The sequence below is a fragment of the Mustela lutreola genome, chromosome 11 (assembly GCF_030435805.1).
Source record: "Mustela lutreola isolate mMusLut2 chromosome 11, mMusLut2.pri, whole genome shotgun sequence".
Classification (NCBI taxonomy): Eukaryota; Metazoa; Chordata; class Mammalia; order Carnivora; family Mustelidae; genus Mustela; species Mustela lutreola.
In genome coordinates, this window is record NC_081300.1 from 79,707,056 (window position 1) to 79,726,042 (window position 18,987).

Below are 18,987 nucleotides of genomic sequence, written 5' to 3' on the forward strand. Positions count from 1 at the left end.
CTGTCTTACTAGAATAAGAATCCTTGAAATTTTATGGACATTTGAACTCTCAGTTATTAGCAGAAATTCTATCACACAGTAAGTTTCCAAATATAAAAGCCAGAGTTTTACAATGACTTCTAAGCTTTTACATGATCTAGCCACTCATTTAACCTCTGTGACCTCTTTCCCTGCTACTCTTCAGTCACTCACAGTGGCCTCCTTGCTATTCCTCAGATATGCCAGGCACGATCCAACCTTATGGCCTTCAAGATAGGCAATTCCTTTGTCTGGAGTGACCTTATTGCTGATAGTTCTGGGCAAATTCATCACCTTTCCATACCTTTGTTCAATTGTCAGCTTCATTGTAACAACCCTGATCTTCCTATTAAAATTCTTAACTCCCCATCCCCTGCCTAGCAACCTTGATTTTTCTCACCCTGATCTAATTTTTCTTTTTCCCCATTGTACTCATCATTTTTGAATACACTATGCAATTTTTATTAAGGTTTATAGCTTTTAATTGTCTCACCCTTTAAAATAAAAGTTCTACAAAGCCAAGTATTTCATTTACCAGTGCAGTCTGAAGTAATATCTGCCATATAATAGGTTCAGTAGACAATTGGTAAATTTCAGAATAAATTAATGTTGAGAGTATACTGAATTTCATAAGTCATTTCAATATTTTTTTCCAAACAATAAACTATGTAAAACATACCTTAAATTTACTTTCAAAATATTTTATAGCATATAATGAACAATATACATAAGCCTTAAAGAAACAATCATTTAAATAATCATTTCATACCTACTTAAAAATTGCATATTACCACACTCCTAGATCCTCTCTGAATGCTCTAAAATAACCCTTCAAAGGAAATACATTTTTAAAAATAACAGATTTTTTGGCAAATAATTTAATAAAATAAAAGTTTCATTCATCTATGTAGATCATAATAAATGTTTTTAATAAGCATTAAATTATAATTCTGAAGGGTGCTAAAATGAAACCACCTGCTAAGGGTGAGAGAACAAAAATAAACATCATTTTTCCAAATAAGAGGAATTTATTACCTTTGAATCAAAGCATGTGGATTTGTTCAAACTGGCAGTAAAGGAATATGGAAACACAAACCATAGAAAGTCATATTTTAGATTTCTAAAAGGCTTCAAAGTGAAGAGTATACATTTTTTAAATGCTACATAATGCTACATAATGACAAGATGACAGGTTGTGACAAATAGCATTTTAAAAGCTCTACTCATAATGGAACGGAAGGTGTCATTTCCCTATAATTTTATATATGTCATTAACTTACTATATCTGGATACAACATATTACCAAACAGATGTTCATCAAAGACTAAATCATTTTTAATGGAACATAATATTTTGAACCTACATCTATTAATCATTTTTTCAATCTAACATTTATAGTCTCGCTAAACAATTTATCAGTTGTCGACAAAATTAAAAAAAAAATAGGATAAAAAGTCGTGTTTGGAAAAGTAGATTTTATTTGAAATTTGCATTTAAATGAAAATATTTGCTGATATTTTTAAAACTTTAAATGTAATTTTATATATATCTGACCTATCAGATGATATAAAATTTTTGGAGAAAATATGACATATTTTTTTGATCTTGGTTGAAGGTATTAATAAAGAGCAACTGTTTGTATTATTTGTATTGTGATATCTTAGTTAATAAACATGAATAACAGGTATAAAATATATATTTTTAAATTTTATTTAAATTTATTTAAATTTTATTTAAATTTATTTCAATTTTATTTAAATTTATTTAAATTTTATTTAAATCTACTTGACAGAGATCCCAGGAAGGCAGAGAGGCAGGCAGAGAGAGAGAAATGGAAGCAGGCTCCCTGTCTAGAAGAGAGACCACTGTGTGACTCAATCCCAGAAACCTGGAATCATAACCTGAGCCGAAGGCAGAGATTTTAACCCACTGAGCCACCAAGGCCCTCTAAAATACGTTTTTTTTTTTTAATATATAGAATTATAGTTCTTGTCAACATATGGAACTAGCTGGAACTGAATGCCTCCTTCAAAGTCAGCTCTGGAGAAATTATGCAAGTGTAATATAGAACTATTTTGGATATTAACCAAAAACAAAGAAATGATGATAAATTCCTTAAAAGACTCAAATTTCTCCTGACTGATATGTTTCAAGCTCTATTCCTGGTTTGAGGACAGTTTTTAACAGTCCTGTCACTGTAGAAATCAGCTGGATGTTTAGAGGCTATCAGAACTGTGCAAAAACCTTGAAGGGGTAAAGACTTGAAAATTCTTTACAGAGATTAGCTCCCTAAGGCATTATTCCTTCACACATTTTCCTCCAAACAATTAAGGCTGATGGATGAGGGGCACCTGAGTGGCTCTCTCATCACGTGGGTGGTGGGTTAAGCCTCTGCCTTCATCTCAAGTCATGGTCTCTGGGTCCTGGGATGCAGCCCCACATCGGGCTCTGCTCAAAAGGAAGCCTGCTTCCCTCCCTGCTTGCCTGCCTCTCTGCTTACTTGTAATCTCTTTCTCTCTCTCTGTGTCCAGTAAATAAATAAAATCTTAAAAAAGGCTGATGGATGATAAATTATGAAAACTGCTCCCTCCAAATGATGCTTCTTCATAAGGATTTAAGAATTTAAAATTGTAAGAATTTAAAATTGAAACTTGATCGTAGGATTTATCTTATAGAATAACATCAAGTGAAGGCAGTTATTATTAGTTCTGAGGTATTTGTGATTCTGAATTCTTGGCCTCTTTGGTAAATTTATTTTTAAATTCTCCCATGGAGTGGTGATTGGCCTTCAGTCTTTCATTGATGTACATCATTGGTTCAAATGAGATGTGTGTGCCCAGAACTATATATAATCTTCTTTGTATTTCACTGGAGATGGCATTTCTGAGTTTTGTTCAATTGAATTTGGACAGATGTTTTAATAGTCACTTCTAGAGTCGGCCCTGGAGAATATCTTCATTTTTTTCTCTTCCCGATTCTCTGAAAAACCCTGACTAATTCACATTATCACAGTGATGACACAATTCAAGTTTTTCCAAACACTATAGCTGCAAAATAGAAGGAATCTACTCAGAATGTAATGCTATTGTGAATGATTGAGAAAGAAAACATTATTATAATTAAGCTACCAGGTTTCAATGTATTTTATTGTTGCTTAGAAAATCCTAGCATACCCAGACTTTAAGAGATTTGATGATCCTAAGAGGAGCTGAACTCATGGACCAAAATAACTATGCAAAAAAAAGTACAATTACTTACCTAAAAAAGATGATGTGGTTAACTTTATATGGCAATCGAAGTGTTATTGGAACAGGAATTTAAAAAAATAGCTTAGGGGCGCCTAGGTGGCTCAGTGGATTAAGCCACTGCCTTCAGCTCCGGTCATGATCTCAGGGTCCTGGGATCAAATCCTGCATCAGGCTCTCTGCTCAGTAGGGAGTCTGCTTCTCTCTCTCTCTCTCTCTCTCTGTCTCTCTCTGCCTGCCCTCCTTCTATTTGTGATCTCTCTCTGTCAAATAAATAAATAAATAAAATCTTAAAAAAAAAAAAAAGAATTACTGTACTTTTAAAAAATAGCTTAAAAGGGACACCTGGGTGGCTCAGTGGGTTAAGCCGCTGCCTTTGGTTCAAGTCATGATCTCAGGGTCCTGGGATCAAGCCCCACATCAGGCTTTCTGCTCAGCAGGTAGCCTGCTTCCCTTCCTCTCTCTTTGCCCACCTATCTGCCTACTTGTGATTTCTCACTGTCAAATATATAAATAAAATATTTTAAAAAATAGCTTAAAAGTATATGATAAAATAATGATATAAATATACAAACAAAAGAAAGGTACTATACTGTGAATATAAATTAAGTGAAAATTGTTGAAATAAAGAATACAGTAAAAGGAGACTAAGATGAATATAGCTGTAAAATGAATAAGTGAGTTGGAAAAAACAAACAATCAAATTAATGACTTCTGCCCAAATGCAGCAGAAGAGAAAAAAAATAAAGAAAATATCTAAATAAGTAGTGAGATAAATTTTGGAGAATTAAAGAAAGATAAAAGATACCAGACTTAAAATGATGCCAAACATGAGAAATCAGAAACCAAACAAAACAAAAACCACACACACACACAACCACTCATATAGGGTGCCTGGGTGGCTCAATGGGTTAAGACGCTGCCTTCAGCTCAGGTCATGATCTCAGGGTCCTGGGATCGAGTCCCGCATGGGGCGCTCTGCTCGGCGGGGAGCCTGCTTCCTCCTCTCTCTCTCTCTGCCTGCCTCTCCAACTACTTGTGATTTCTCTCTGTCAAATAAATAAATAAAATCTTTAAAAAAACACTCATATATATTATGGTGAGTTTTAAGAATATCAAAAACAGAGAAGAGCATAAATGATGCCCAAGAGAAGAACAGATCACCTAAAATGTACAAGAATAATACTGACAGCACAATTCTCAATAGTAATAGCATATAAAGGAGACAGCTGGGTGTTTGTATAGATGGAAAAGATATTTGAAACTAGATATTATACATCAAGCCAAATTTTTGATTAAATGTGAGAGCACAGTAAAAATACAATGAAGCATGTTAGGTCTTAGAATATTTATCACACAGAGACACACATTTTAGAAAACTTCCTTGGAGGACAGCTCAATTTAGATAGAGAAAACAGAATTATGTACTCAAAGGCACATTTTGAAGGAAGGATTGAATATAGTCTGCACTGCAAATATTCTTTAATACTATGTTCTGAATTTTCTAAATTTAAGAAGTATTTGTTCAAATATTTATCTTTAAATAAACCCTAGGAGACTTTTTCTTGGATTCTGGAAAATCAGTCCATTTGGATACAAATCTTTTTGTCACTGATGGAAATTTTGATAGCCCTTAACTGTGGAATGCCTAATGTATTGTTACAGCAATTGTGATTTGCCAATACATGGGTGATGTGGGTGTGTTGTGTGTGTTTATTTTTATTTTTGATGGTTTTACTCTTCTATGAGATTTTTAAGTAGACATAATTTTAATAAATTATGATTTGTTGAAATTTATCTGAGGTTATATATAATAAAATGAAATTTGTGTGAACTGAAGAAGTGCGTCTCCATTTTTTTTTTTTAAGAGTAGACTGGTCTTTAAAAATTGTCCAAAGAAGTACAGTATATTCATTATTAAATTTGATAATATACAATAAAGTATTTATGGTCATATGGAACCATATCAAATTCTACTATTAATTCATATTAATAATTACCATAAGAGGAAAAAGGGATATTTTTCAAAATGAAAATTAGTGTATTTCTCAAATATGATATAGTGTTATTCACTGAACAGAGGGAACAAATGTCAAAGTTTAACACAGTTTACAGAAGGTTTTAACATAAATTGAAATTTAAATCTGACCAAATTTCACAGTTTTAAGTAAAATGATAGCACTTTATATCCTTGAAAAGTGGTACGTGACCCAAAACATTGCTTAGAAAAACAAATTTAACACTACACTAGTCTGAGATGGTTAAGGGATGGTACAACTTGCCATTGTGTATCATCAAATGGTATATCTTTTTCTTTTGGTCTTGTCATTATATTTTATTTTAGCCATTCTGATAAGTGTGTAGTGATATCTCAGTGTCATTTTAATTGCATTTCCTTGATGTCTAATTATGTCAAATTATATTATTTGGATGTTTAATGTTCTGAGCTTTCTCAGTTCAAGACCATGAAGCCACTTAGGAAAAATACAGTTGCAGATGCACTCATAGACCAACTCTTATTTAGAAATAAGAACAAACATTACTACCCATTCCAATAAAAAATAGATTTGTTATGCAGTAGGGATTTTATAAATTATCTGACACAACTTATATAGTAGAGATGAAATGGGACAGGCGGCTTCTTGCAGCTATATACAACATCATTTTAATTTCAATTTTCAGTATAATTTTTCCAAGGTATACACAGAATATATATTTAATGTAAATTGTGAACATTTTAAACTCTGTATATGGAAATTGATCAATTTTAAGTTTATAACAATCGAAATTAATGGAAGTTTATTTTAAATTAGTTAGCTTTCTCTGCATTGCAAGACAGAATAATCAAAATTGGTAAGAAAAAAATTATCTCTGTAAAATTAGCGGGGATGCATAATAAAGTGTTCGGTAACAGATCAAACTCACAATTTGGATTGAATGGCAAGTGATTTTTAACATCTGGAACTCATTGTCAATTTTTTTTTCTTCATTGTGTCTTAATAAATTACTGTGTTCATTTGCATGGAAGTGAAGAAAAATGCATGACATTTCATCTCAACACTAACACTTTTAACTGGCAACTCTGAATGTACTTTATTTTTTTTTTTTATTTTTTTTTTTAAAGATTTTATTTATTTATTTGACAGAGAGAGATCACAAGTAGGCAGAGAGGCAGGCAGAGAGAGAGGAGGAAGCAGGCTCCCCGCTGAGCAGAGAGCCCGATGCGGGGCTCGATCCCAGGACCCCGAGATCATGACCTGAGCCGAAGGTAGCGGCTTAACCCACTGAGCCACCCAGGCGCCCCTCTGAATGTACTTTAGAGCAGTGTAACAAAGTAAAGATCAATGATGTTTCATGAAATATTTGTTATAATTCTCAAGGAGATAGGGAGTTTGTGCAAAAATGCAAATCACTTTGCGACTAAACACATTGTTTATTTCAGCTAATTTTAAGAAAATATGCTAAGACTCTCTCAAAAAAGGAAGCAATGATTTAAGTTTTCCTTCAAACTCCTTATCTAATCCTGAGCCAACAGCACATAGTTCAAAGAGCAACTAATTTGAGCAGCTCCAATTTACACGTTTCCTAACAATGCTTAATTTAGTGGAATTTCTGTCCAATTATGTTAATTTGATGTAGTGAAAGACAAACATTCAAAAAGATCATCCTTAATTTATATAGATTGCCAAACTCTGCATTTTCTGAATGACGCCCAGGAAAGCATTTTCAAAAACAAACAAACAAACAAACAATGCCAGAACCACTATTAGGTCATCTCTAGGCAGAAAGTGACTCAGAGCCTACATTACTCTCTCCCTGAAAGTATACTGTAGGCACTGAAACTACTACCCTGAGTCTGTGCTATCAAATTCCTTAAGTTAGAAAGTTTTAAAACCAGTCTGTGTGGGAGTATTTCATTTACAGATAGAGACTTGGTTGTCTATACATTTTCATACTTGATTTTTAGGGTGTAATAACTATGTTTTAAAATTCATGGTGGTTTTGAATACTGTTGGATAATTGTGCTAAAATGGTATATCCATTCCTCCTAGGAAACAGAAATTATAGAAAGGTAATGTTTTTCAGATCTGACGTCTTTGAGTCATTGCAGTTTCAGTATAAATGCAATAGGAAAAGTGACATTCATGTTTATGATATTTTCTATACATAAATTAGAATGTACTGGAGGCCTGATATAAAGTGGGATGACTAAACTTCAGTAAGATCTTGTTTTCAATTCAAAATAAATTTTAAATTGAATTATGCACCTCTAAGTTCAGAGACAATAAACATTAACCAACACAATTAATAAGTTCTATTTCTTGAAATTTCGGGAACATTGATAGTCTCACCTACTGGATGGACAACAGCTAAAATTTTTGGTCATGGATTCTTGCTAAAATATCACTTTCCCCTAAAAAATTAATGTTATGAATTTTCACTGATTGTTATTGATCATGAAGAATATAACAACCACGATAAAAAGAGTAGGAAAAACATGATATCTCATCTGTAAGGGCATGTGGAAAGTAGGAAATGCTAATAAAAATAACTACCAGTATTTCCCAAATTAACATAATATAACAGAACAAAAATATTTCATAATAATATTTTCTAGGCTCATTCTGATAACTCTTTTCTACATTCAAATTTAAAGGTTGAGGCATGTGATGTATATTACACAAAAACAATCCCAAGGAATTCGTTTAAAAAAAAAACTTAATAAAGGACAAATCCAAAGGAATTTCTTTTCTAATTTAATTAACAAACTATAAATCGACTTACCTATTTCATCACAGTGTATCAGGCACCAATAATATTTTTTAATCGTCATACCTGATGCAATAGTTGCCATCTTTCAGACATGAAAGATCATGAACAAGCAAATAAACAAGAGCACTGTAGCTTAAGATCTACCTGCATAAATATAGGACTACTTCAGACAATCTCTTCATCACAACATAGCAATGAATAGAAATCATACATGCACTGTTATGGACATACAGATGAGATAGAAGGGGATGGGTGTTAATATATGCAGAATCTTTAATAATTACATTGTAAAACATAATATGGAAAAACAGAATACAATTTTAGAAATACCCAGGTCACCATCATTGTTTTATTTTTATAAGTGTAGATAAGGAGTTTAGTAAATAATCCATGACTATTCAACTTCTTATATTATGAAAATTTTAGCAAAAGTAACAAACCTAGCAACTAGAAAATTGTATCTATCTGCAAAATACAGGTTTGCCAGCATGGTAGAGGAAAAGCAAAACAAAATAAGTAAGAATTGTTTAACATTTCACAAGAGTTTTACTTTTATTTTTTATTTTTCACTTATTATTAACTTCTATTTTCTACTTTATTTTAATGAAAATGTCATGACCATAACATAAGAGCAGAATGAAACACGACATGAGAAATTATTCTTTCATAAGTTATAATAAACTAGCTTGGTGATTAATTCAAAAATTATATTACAAACTTCAGTGTTCTTGCAGTAAGTATCACTGCATAAACAAATGAGTCAGGAGTCATAAACTAATGATGATTCTAAATGTTATTAAGAGAGACATTCTGTTCTTAATATATTTCAAATATTCTACACAAGGCAAAGTGGATCCAAGTAATCTGTAGGCAAAATAAGATTTTAGAGAAGTATATATTTCCAACAGTATTTATAAAATATTACCTTCATGTAAGGCATCATCCTGGACTTTGTGGAAAACATACAAAGGAGTAAGAAGTGGCCCTTCAAGAAACATATACAATATCAAGGTTTAACATGAAGCAGCATGTCTTCTCTAAAAAAAAAACATTGTACCAACTGACTTTACTGAAACTTTATATTTATTGCTCTCGTTTTAGGTCATATTGTCCTTCTGCATGCAGGCTGCTATAACGGACATGATATAGACTGAATAGCTTATAAAGAACAGGAATTTATTTCTCACAGTTGTAGAACTGAGAAGTTCAAGATTAAGGAATGGGCAGATCCAGGGAGAGCCCACTTCCTCATAGATGGCTATCTTCTCACTGTAAACGTACATGATGAATGAAGCAAGAGAACTCTCTGGGGTCTCCTTTAAAAGGACTGTAATCCCACTTATGACCTAATCACCTCCCAAAGGCCCCTATGTTTTAATACTATCACTTCCAGAGTTAGATTTCATAATATGATTTTGGGAGACATAAACATTCACACCATAGTATATATAAACAAAAAAAGACACAGAAACAACAAACAACAAAAATTATTTTAACTACCTATTATTTTCAACTACATAAAATTTTAATTTGTTTCTATATAATTTTAAATAACTCATTTGAGGGATTCACTTATATCCAATGCATCTGAGTGCAATTAAATTTGCTTACCCAACATATCCAGCAGCATATTTCTTCAGACTATCCCATTCCCCACCTTACAGGATTTACCACAATTAGAAGACAGGGGATAGAGGATAGATAGATAGATGTATACATAAACACACTTGTACATACACATATGCATATTTTTTCCTGTTAATGATATTCATGCAAATAAAATTTAAGCTCAAGGAAACCTGTCTTGTGTGTTAATTAATATCCAGTTTTTAGTCAACATCCAAAAACAAATAATCCAATAAAAACATGGATAGAAGACATGAACAAGTGTTTCCCCAAAGAACACATTCAAATCTTCAGTAGATACATGAAAAGATGTCCATCATCATGTATCATCAGGAAATTGCAAAGCAAAACTAGAAAGAGATACCACCTCACACCTGTCAGAATGGCTAAAATCAACACTACAAGAAACAAAAGGTGTTGGGGAGGATGTGAAAAAGTCACACTTGTGGGGGCTGCCTGGGTGGCTCAGTGGGTTAAGCCTCTGCCTTCAGCTCAGGTCATGATCTCAGGGTCCTGGGATCAAGTCCCACATCGGGCTCTCTGGCAGGCATGGAGCCTGCTCCCTCCTCTCTCTCTCTACTTGTGATCTCTCTCTGTCAAATGAATAAAATCTTTTAAAAAAAAGAAAAAGTAACAATTGTGAACTGTTGGTGGTGATGCAAACTGATACAGCCATATTGGAAAACAGTATGGAATTTCCATAAAATTTAAAAATAGAAGTCCTTTGTGATCCAACAATCCTGTTGGTGTGTATTTACCCAATGAATATAAGAAAACTTATTCAAAGGGATGCTAGCACCCCTATGTTCATAACAGCATTATTTATAAAGCTAAGATATGGAAAGAGCCCAAGTATCCATCAATTGATGAATGAATAAAGAATAAGTGGTATGTATATACAATGGAATATTATTCAGCCATAAAAAAAGACTGAAATCTTGCCATTTGCAATAACATGGATGGAACTAGACAGTATAATGCTAAAAGTGAAATAAGTCAGTCAGAGAAAGACAAATACATTTACTCATATATGGAATAAAAGAAACAAAACAAATAAGCAAAGGGGAAAATAATAAGACATAGAAAGAGAAACAAAGCAAGAAACAGACATTTCATTAAGGAGAACAAACTGATGGTTACTTGAGGGGATCTGGAAGGAGTGATGGTTAAATAAATGATGGGGGTTAATTAGGGCACTTGTCATGATGAGCACTGAGTGTTATATGTTATATTGTACACATGAAACTAATACAACCATATATGTTAACTAACTGGATTTCAAATGAAAACTTTTTAAAAATACCCAGTTTTTAGCTCACATTCTGGCTTACAACAGGGATTTAGTCAGGAATTTGGAGATTAGTTAATGAACAAATAAAGGGGTGAACAGGCAGTTGTTAGATAAAATTACTATCCTTCCTGGCATGATCTTATACCTTTTATCTAGAATTATTTTTAGCACTTTAGATTCTTCCTATTTTATTTTGAGTCATTAAACAAAAATTTCCTCAAAGGACCTTAGACTCCCCAATTTGAGCAACAGAGTGAGAGCGGAAATTGTGTCCAGGAGGAAAAAAAAAAAGGATGAAACTACTTTTGTTTACTAGTGAATGCATAGTTCTTCCACAGAAGAAGCTCTAAATTGTCATGGCTCCAGCTTTTTATGTGTTCAGTCATATGTTCAGAAGTAGGTAACACGATCAAAAAATATAAAGCATCTGAGATTATTTTCCCTTATTTAAAAGCTGGTGTATGAGTCTGCTATTTTTTCTTAGGTGTTCATAGAAGACACAGACTCATGGTTCAGAAATAATATAGTTTATTATTCACAGCAATAGATGTAGCCAGAACATTAACTGTATTTGTGTGTGTGTGTGTGTCTGTGTAGGGGTAGGAGTTATATATCAGTTCTGAGCCTCAGTTCCCACAAGAAGAATCAAAACAGAGGCAGATAATATTTGCAAACACAACAGGTTAAGGTAAAAAAAAAAAGATACTATTTCTGTCTTCCAAGTCTATTAAATACAACCATCTTCAAAGGATGGTCTAGAACAAATAATAAATGCAATAATGTAAGCAACCAATTGAAAAGTGTCTCCCAATAAACACACTTTGAGAGTTTTCACTTGAAAAATACTATAGGATATTACATGGATCAGGTGCATTGTATACTGGAAGGTTAAAATTACAAGGGACCAAATATTTTTAAGCAGTTCTGGCATCCAGTAGAGTTCAAATAGGTTTTATAAGATTGAGGAAAGAAGCCATCAAAACCTGGGCCCAGGGGCGCCTGGGTGGCTCAGTGGGTTAAGCCTCTGCCTTCGGCTCAGGCCATTACCTCAGGGTCCTGGGATCGAGCTCCACATCAGGCTCTCTGTTCAGCAGGGAGCCTGCTTCCCCCTCTCTCTCTCTGCCTCTCTGCCTACTTGTGGTCTCTGTCTGTCAAATAAATAAATAAAATCTTAAAACAAAACAAAAGAACACAAAAAACCTGGGCCCAATTTTCCCAAAAGTATGATTCTGATTCTAGTCTCTATGATGTTATCCCTTGAAGACAATGTCTCTAATTGAGTTGAATTAGTTTACTAAAGAGCATACCCCCATTTGTTGTAGGAGATGAACAATATGCAAGAGGCAAAATGCCACATGGAAGCCACCTGGTCTTCTGTGGAATATAGAATCAATTCCTTTGGGATGAATTTGTTCCACATTTGACTTCCCACTTAAGGGAAAATAAGAGTGCCTTCTAATAGATTTTGAATAGGAAATGACAAGGGAAGCTTATACAAGATTATAAAATGGGAAATTTCATTTAGATAAGCAATAATTTCAAAGTCATCTTCTTAATATTACAGACTCTTCACATAGTCATAATTTTATTTTGGTATTATGTCGGACTCCGGTAGGTTTTGCGGGCCAACAGGCACGATGAGAGCGTCTGGGCCAGCCGGTAGCTCCCCTTGGGGCTGAGCGGGATGGCGAGTGTCGCGAGTCCAGGCGCATTAACGAACCACACCAGACTCGGGGGATCTGTCGAAGCAGGATCTCGCTTTATTGAGCAGGGCAGCGGCTTATATGGGGTGAGGGAAGGGAAGTGAGGTCAGCAAAGTGGGGCCAATGGGGATGTGCCGTGTGGGCGGGAGTTGGGAGAGACACGCCCTGCAGGGGGTGGAGGTTCTCGGGAAACAAAACTGATGGGAAACCGAAACTGCCACTTTGGCGCCTTTGTGGTCGGCCATGTGGGTTCCCGATCCGGAAGAGAAGGCCACCCGGCACCATCTTAGCCTCTTGGGGCCCAACATCTCCCCCTTTTGTTTTTGTATGCATGACTTCTGTCTTAGGTTGCCAGCGGTGGGCCTTCAGGCTTACCCGTCATTGGGGAATCACACTGCTTTGGTGTTCCCCCTGTCTTAGGTTGCTCTGCATCCCCCGCCGGTCTTACCCGTCATTGAATATCATGCCTGTATGGGGGTTTGGTCCCTGCCCTGGTGTGGGTTGTTCCTGCAAGGAATCCCATCTGCCATAGGTCGTGAGACTATTGATGGGGCTCCTCGTAGGACTCGTCGTCACGGGTGGCCAGTCTCTGGTATTGAACATGGACGTTCATGAGTTGAATGGTCTCCACTCTTTTTTTGGACGAATTGGGCAATCTTATTGATAATACAGGGCCAAAGGTCAGCAGGAGAAGTAGGGTTAGGATGGGCCCCAGGAGGGGGAGGAGAAAGGGAAGTAAGCCATTAAAGCTTGTCCAGAAGGGGGAGGTCATCAGGGCGTGGCGGCGCTTCTCTAGGTCCTCCTGTAGCTTCTTGATTTTGTCTCGTACAATACCCGACCGGTTGGCAAAGAAACAACATTCCTCCTGTAAAAACAAACATATGCCCCCCTTTTCGGCTGTTAATAGATCTAAGCCTCGCCGGTTTTGGAGGACTACCACAGCCAGCGAGTCCATCTATGTTTGGAGGTCAAGGATGGTCTCCGAGACTGCACCCAAGTCATTAATCATCTGTCGAGATAATGTGTTATAGTAGTGGAGAGAGGTACCTATCCCGGCAGAGCCGGTTGCAACTCCCGCAGTGATCCCTAATCCCAGCATGATGGGGATGGCCTGGATGGCTCTTTTGGATCGCCCTCCGAGACGATCGAAGGCAGGAATCCGAAGGCTCTGATTGTTGGGAATAATGTTGAGATCTGGCAGAAGCCAAGCTAAGGCACAAAGTCCAGTCCAATTAGTGGGGAGGAAGCTGAATGCCTGGTCCCCACAGACGAATACAGTGGCATTGGGGGGGCAGAGTTGAGTATTGTTTACTGTGGTGTTTTGGTCACAGTAGCTGGGGTCAATAGCCCAGAGGTCAATATTAGAGCCATTGTCCACCAACGGGGGCACCCAAAGACAGGTGACATTAGAAGAGAGGGGGGATATGTACACATAGTCTCTGGGAGGCCAAAGAGGGCAGTTCATGGTGGGAAGGAGCAGGGAGACATTGGTGAGGAAAGCCTGGGCCAGTAGGGGCCCATTCTTTAAGCATAGGCCAGCGCGAGTGACTTGTCCATGAGCCAGTAGAAGAAGAAGCAGTGCCACCCAAGACATCCTGATTGGTGGGCCTATGAATCAATAAGGGGACCCTCTGGGTCAGAGTTAGCAATCTCCTTCGCCTCTGGGAGGTACTTAAGATCCCTGGCAGGCACCCAAATGGGCTTCTTTTCAGAGGGTGGGAACACACATCCAAATCCTCTGCCTGCTGTGAGGAGGGGGTCGGGCCCTCTCCATTGGCCCGTCAGGGGGTCTTTCCATCTAACCAGGACAGCGGGATGTGGGGCTGCAGTGGCCCAGTGTCTCTGGAATGCGGATAGGCCATCCGATTTGGAAAAATTTAATATATTTAGGGTAAATAATGCCTTCTTAAGTTGGTCGTGTGGGGGGAGTGATTCCCCCTTTTGTTTTTGTAAATTTTCCTTAAGGGTGTGGTTTTGTCTTTCTATGATTGCTTGGCCCCTGGGATTATAGGGGATTCCCGTGGAGTGGGAGATATTCCAGGTAGTAAGGAAATCCTTGAGGGCCTGACTAGTGAAGCAGGGGCCATTATAAGTCTTGATCTGTTCTGGGAATTCTTACCCATTTCAGTTTTAGGATTTTCAAGCATATCAAATATCTGTATTTGTCCTGAAAGTCCTTTATAGGAATCTCCTTGAAGATAAAACTCATTATACCAGAGAATTAAAACAATTATAAATGACAAAAACTCAGAATGGATATGGTTAGAGCTAAAGAGACACGGGAGTTTACAATTTAGCTGCAAGGAAATCAGGTTATTTCTGTGATACATAACATTTCCATAATTACAGTATCAAGCGGTGATCTCTCAAAACATTAAATCTTTAGGAAGTGCGTAGAATCTCTAGAATAGTTATAGTATTTTCCCAAATGTAACCCAAGGTTTATCATTGGTTCAGTAGTACTTCATGAGCAACTTCACATACCAAGGAAAAGCCTGAGTTAAAGAGATTTACGATTTAAATCTTGTCAACATTTGCTAAAATCTTATGAAGTTTTAAAGCACATGCCTAAATATAATTAGGGATGTTAAACACCTGATAAAACTGAACATAGAAACTGGTTTTTCTGGGCAGGCAAAGAGAAAACCATTTATTTACATTTTCTTAACAGCAGATCAATTGATCTAAGAAAACATTGTCCTTTTGAACAGAGAATTTCAGTCTTGTACCAATGTACCTTTAAAACCCATTCATTTCAATCTTAATCCATTCTTGACCATAGCTAAAATTCCTTTTCTGAAGATTTCCCTTCACAAACCTTCTACAACTTTCCTTTGCATTCAGGTTTTGTCCCAAGCCATTTCCTTCTAAACAACCATCTCATTTAGGACAAAATTACCTTCCTTTACCTTCAACAAAATGTATTCCCATTCCTTAAATCTTTCTTACATATCTCCTACTTTCCTACATACAGAGTTTCCCTTTATTTCCATCAGTCTTAGTTACACTAAGCAGAACTTCGTATTCTTAGAAACACCTTTAGTTATTAACCAATTGTGAACTGTTACAGCAGAATTCTTCAGGTGGCAATTTATGAATCAGTTACATGGAAAACAAGTCTACCAGCAGATTTAAAGACTCTTAGTTTCTTTGCAGTAAGAAGTCAAAAGCACAAACCTACATCCAGAAATTAATGACTTAGCATTTTATCCTGTTTGGTTAAGACCTAGATGTCCACAATTTAATTCCATTTGTCATCCAAGCAAAACTTTAAAACTTTCAGGTTACCAAAGACTTTGAAAGCTACTTCAGCAATTACCCATTAGAACTTTGAGACAGACAATTAACCATCAGTTTAGTCATTTCTTTGCTAACAAATTTTAATAAATAACACAAGCTTATTTGACCTTCAGTAAACTTCGAAGTTTCACATTTACTGCTGATAACTTAAAAGACAGGTCTTATCTTAATTAAACCAACAAACGTAACTTAGTTCCAATAGCGATTTACGTTCCACCTGGGCCCACTCCACTTTGAATGTTTACCTGAGACATGCGTGGGAAGATCCGGAGTGGGTATTAGGTCCAGGGGGTGCTCTTCTTGCTCCTTTACAGTGGAGAGAGAAGGAGCCGTGGTGCATGATCTAGAGGCTAGTCATGCAGGTTGCACGCGCATTGGTACAGAAACACAATAAGGGGGAAACAGAAGAAACAAAGTGCTGCCAGGAGGCAGAGAAAAGATTCCCGGTTTTAGAGCTCATAAGCCCCAACAGAGGAGCAGACGCCATGCTTTCCCACCAGCAAGGGGGAAGGGGTTAGGCAGTCCAAGTCAGGCCAGAGAACACAGGGAAACTTCCCCGAAACAAAGAGAGTTTCGGCAGCTGCTTGGGAATATTCCTTATGGTCTCTGTCTCGAGTTAGACCAACCCCAGTTGGCTCCAGTTATAGCCATTAACATGGGAAGTGAGTGAGGGAGAAGCTCCCACATCTATTAGGAGAAACAGAGAGAAATAAAGCCAGAGTCCCCTTTGCTAGGGATGGCCCAGCAACCCGGGTTTACTAGAAGAAGGCTTACTTACGTAATTACCATCCAATATGTGAGGAGAACGTTTACTAGCTGACTCATGGCGCCGGGTGGCCTTCTCTTGTGGCTTGTCTGATATAGTCGGAGTGGGCGTCCCAGAAGGGAGTTTGGTTGCCTCGGATTGGGAAGGGGGAGGGGTGCAAGATTTCGGGGGGCAAGGTGACTCCTTAAGCCCCTTTGGGGGTCTGGGTGGAAAGCAACTCTTTAGTGCCGCCAGAGTACCCAAAGGGGGTATCTCCCCCCTGTTTACGTGGGCTTTATGGATTAGCTGTTCAATACGATCCCACGTGTCCCAATCAAAAAGGTTACCTTCCGGAAGCCAAGGAGCCACCTTAACAAAGGCCTCCCATGTCCTAAGGGCTTGGGAATCCGTGAGGGAAAGACCGCGTCTTCTCAAAAGGAAACGCAGGGATTCGAGGGCAGGGTCACTTTAGGAAGATGACTGCCCCATAATTTATGGGGGTACACTCACCCGAAGACCGATTGGCCCGTCAGTGAGAAGAACGAGGAGAGGGTCCTGACACGGGGCACCAGTTGTCGGACTCCGGTAGGTTTTGCGGGCCGATAGGCACGAGGAGAGCGTCCGGGCCAGCCGGTAGCTCCCCTTGGGGCTGAGCGGGATGGCGAGTGTCGCGAGTCCAGGCGCAATAACGGACCACACCAGACTTGGGGGATCTGTCGAAGCAGGATCTCGCTTTATTGAGCAGGGCAGCGGCTTATATGGGGTGAGGGAAGGGAAGTGAGGTCAGCAAAGTGGGGGCCAATGGGGATGTGCCCTGTTGGCGGGAGTTGGGAGAGACACGCTCTGCAGGGGGTGGAGGCTCGCGGGAAACGAAACTGATGGGAAACCGAAACCGCCACTTTGGCACCTTTGTGGTCGGCAATGTGGGTTCCCGATCCGGAAGAGAAGGCCACCCGGCGCCATCTTAGCCTCTTGGGGCCCAACAGTATTATATGGTAATTTCAAATATAGTAAATATAAAGAATTTACCTCTGTAATTATAGCGAGTCTGGTCGTAGTTTAATGGCAACAAAACTTCAATTTAGAAGTATGGTCTACCAATTATTAATACATTTGGAAATGGTGTGTCATCTTCACTCCACTTGTCTCACTAAAACAGTGAGCCAAAAAAGTAGGTCCAAGCTGTTTACTATGGTCAAAATGGGTTGCTTTTGCACTTGGTAAAGAAGCAGTCATATTTTGGAAGAAGAAACTGAGGCTATTAATATTTTCAACTTATTTTCAGAAAAGGAAAGAAAGGATAATCTAAGCTAAAGCCAAAATCTTACACAAGGTGGCAGAAGAATGATCTTTTCCCAGATAAAGGGTTTTTCAACATAGCCATGTTAGGAGGAAGAGATAAGACATTGTGGACTTGACTAAGGTTTGTACACTGTTCAAAAAGTTTTCAAAATAATGTGGATTATTTTTCTTCTTTTAGTTGAGACAACACAAACAAACAAAAAACCACTAATGAGCTTACTCTTAAAAGGAGGTAAACAAGAAACTAGGAAAAATTGAGTGTTAGGAATTGTCCCCCTCCTTTTTTTTTTAATTATGTTATGTTAGTTACCATACAATACATCATTAGTTTTTGAAGTAGTGTTCCATGATTCATTGTTTGTGTAAAACACCCAGTGCCCCATGCAATATGTGCCCTCCTTAATAACCAACACCAGGCTCATCCATCCCCACATCCTTCTCATCTTTAAAACCCTCAGTTTGTTTCTTGGAGTCCATAGTTTTTCATGTTCCATTTCCCCCTCCAATTCCCCCACTTCATTTTTCCTTTCCTTCTCCTAATGTCCTCCATGCTGCTATTCCTTAGGTTCCACAAATAAGTGAAACCATATGATGATTGACTTTCTCTGCTTGACTTATTTCACTTAGCATAATCTCCTCCAGTCCCATCCATGTTGATGCAAAAGTTGGGTATTCATCCTTTCTGATGGCTGAGTGATCTTCCCTTGTATCCATAGATCGCATCTTCTTTATCCGTTTGTCTGTTGAAGGGGATCTTGGCTCTTTCAACAGAATGGCTATTGTGGACATTGCTGCTACGAACACTGGGGTGCATATGGCCCTTCTTTCCAGTAAAATAGAGTTAGCCTATGACCCAGCGATTGCACTACTGAGTATTGACCTCAAAGATACAGATGTAGTGAAAAGAATTAGGTATTGTTAAAGCACAAATGCAGGGGATAGAAGTTATGGTACAGAAGAGGGAAGGGCAACCATATGGCAGAG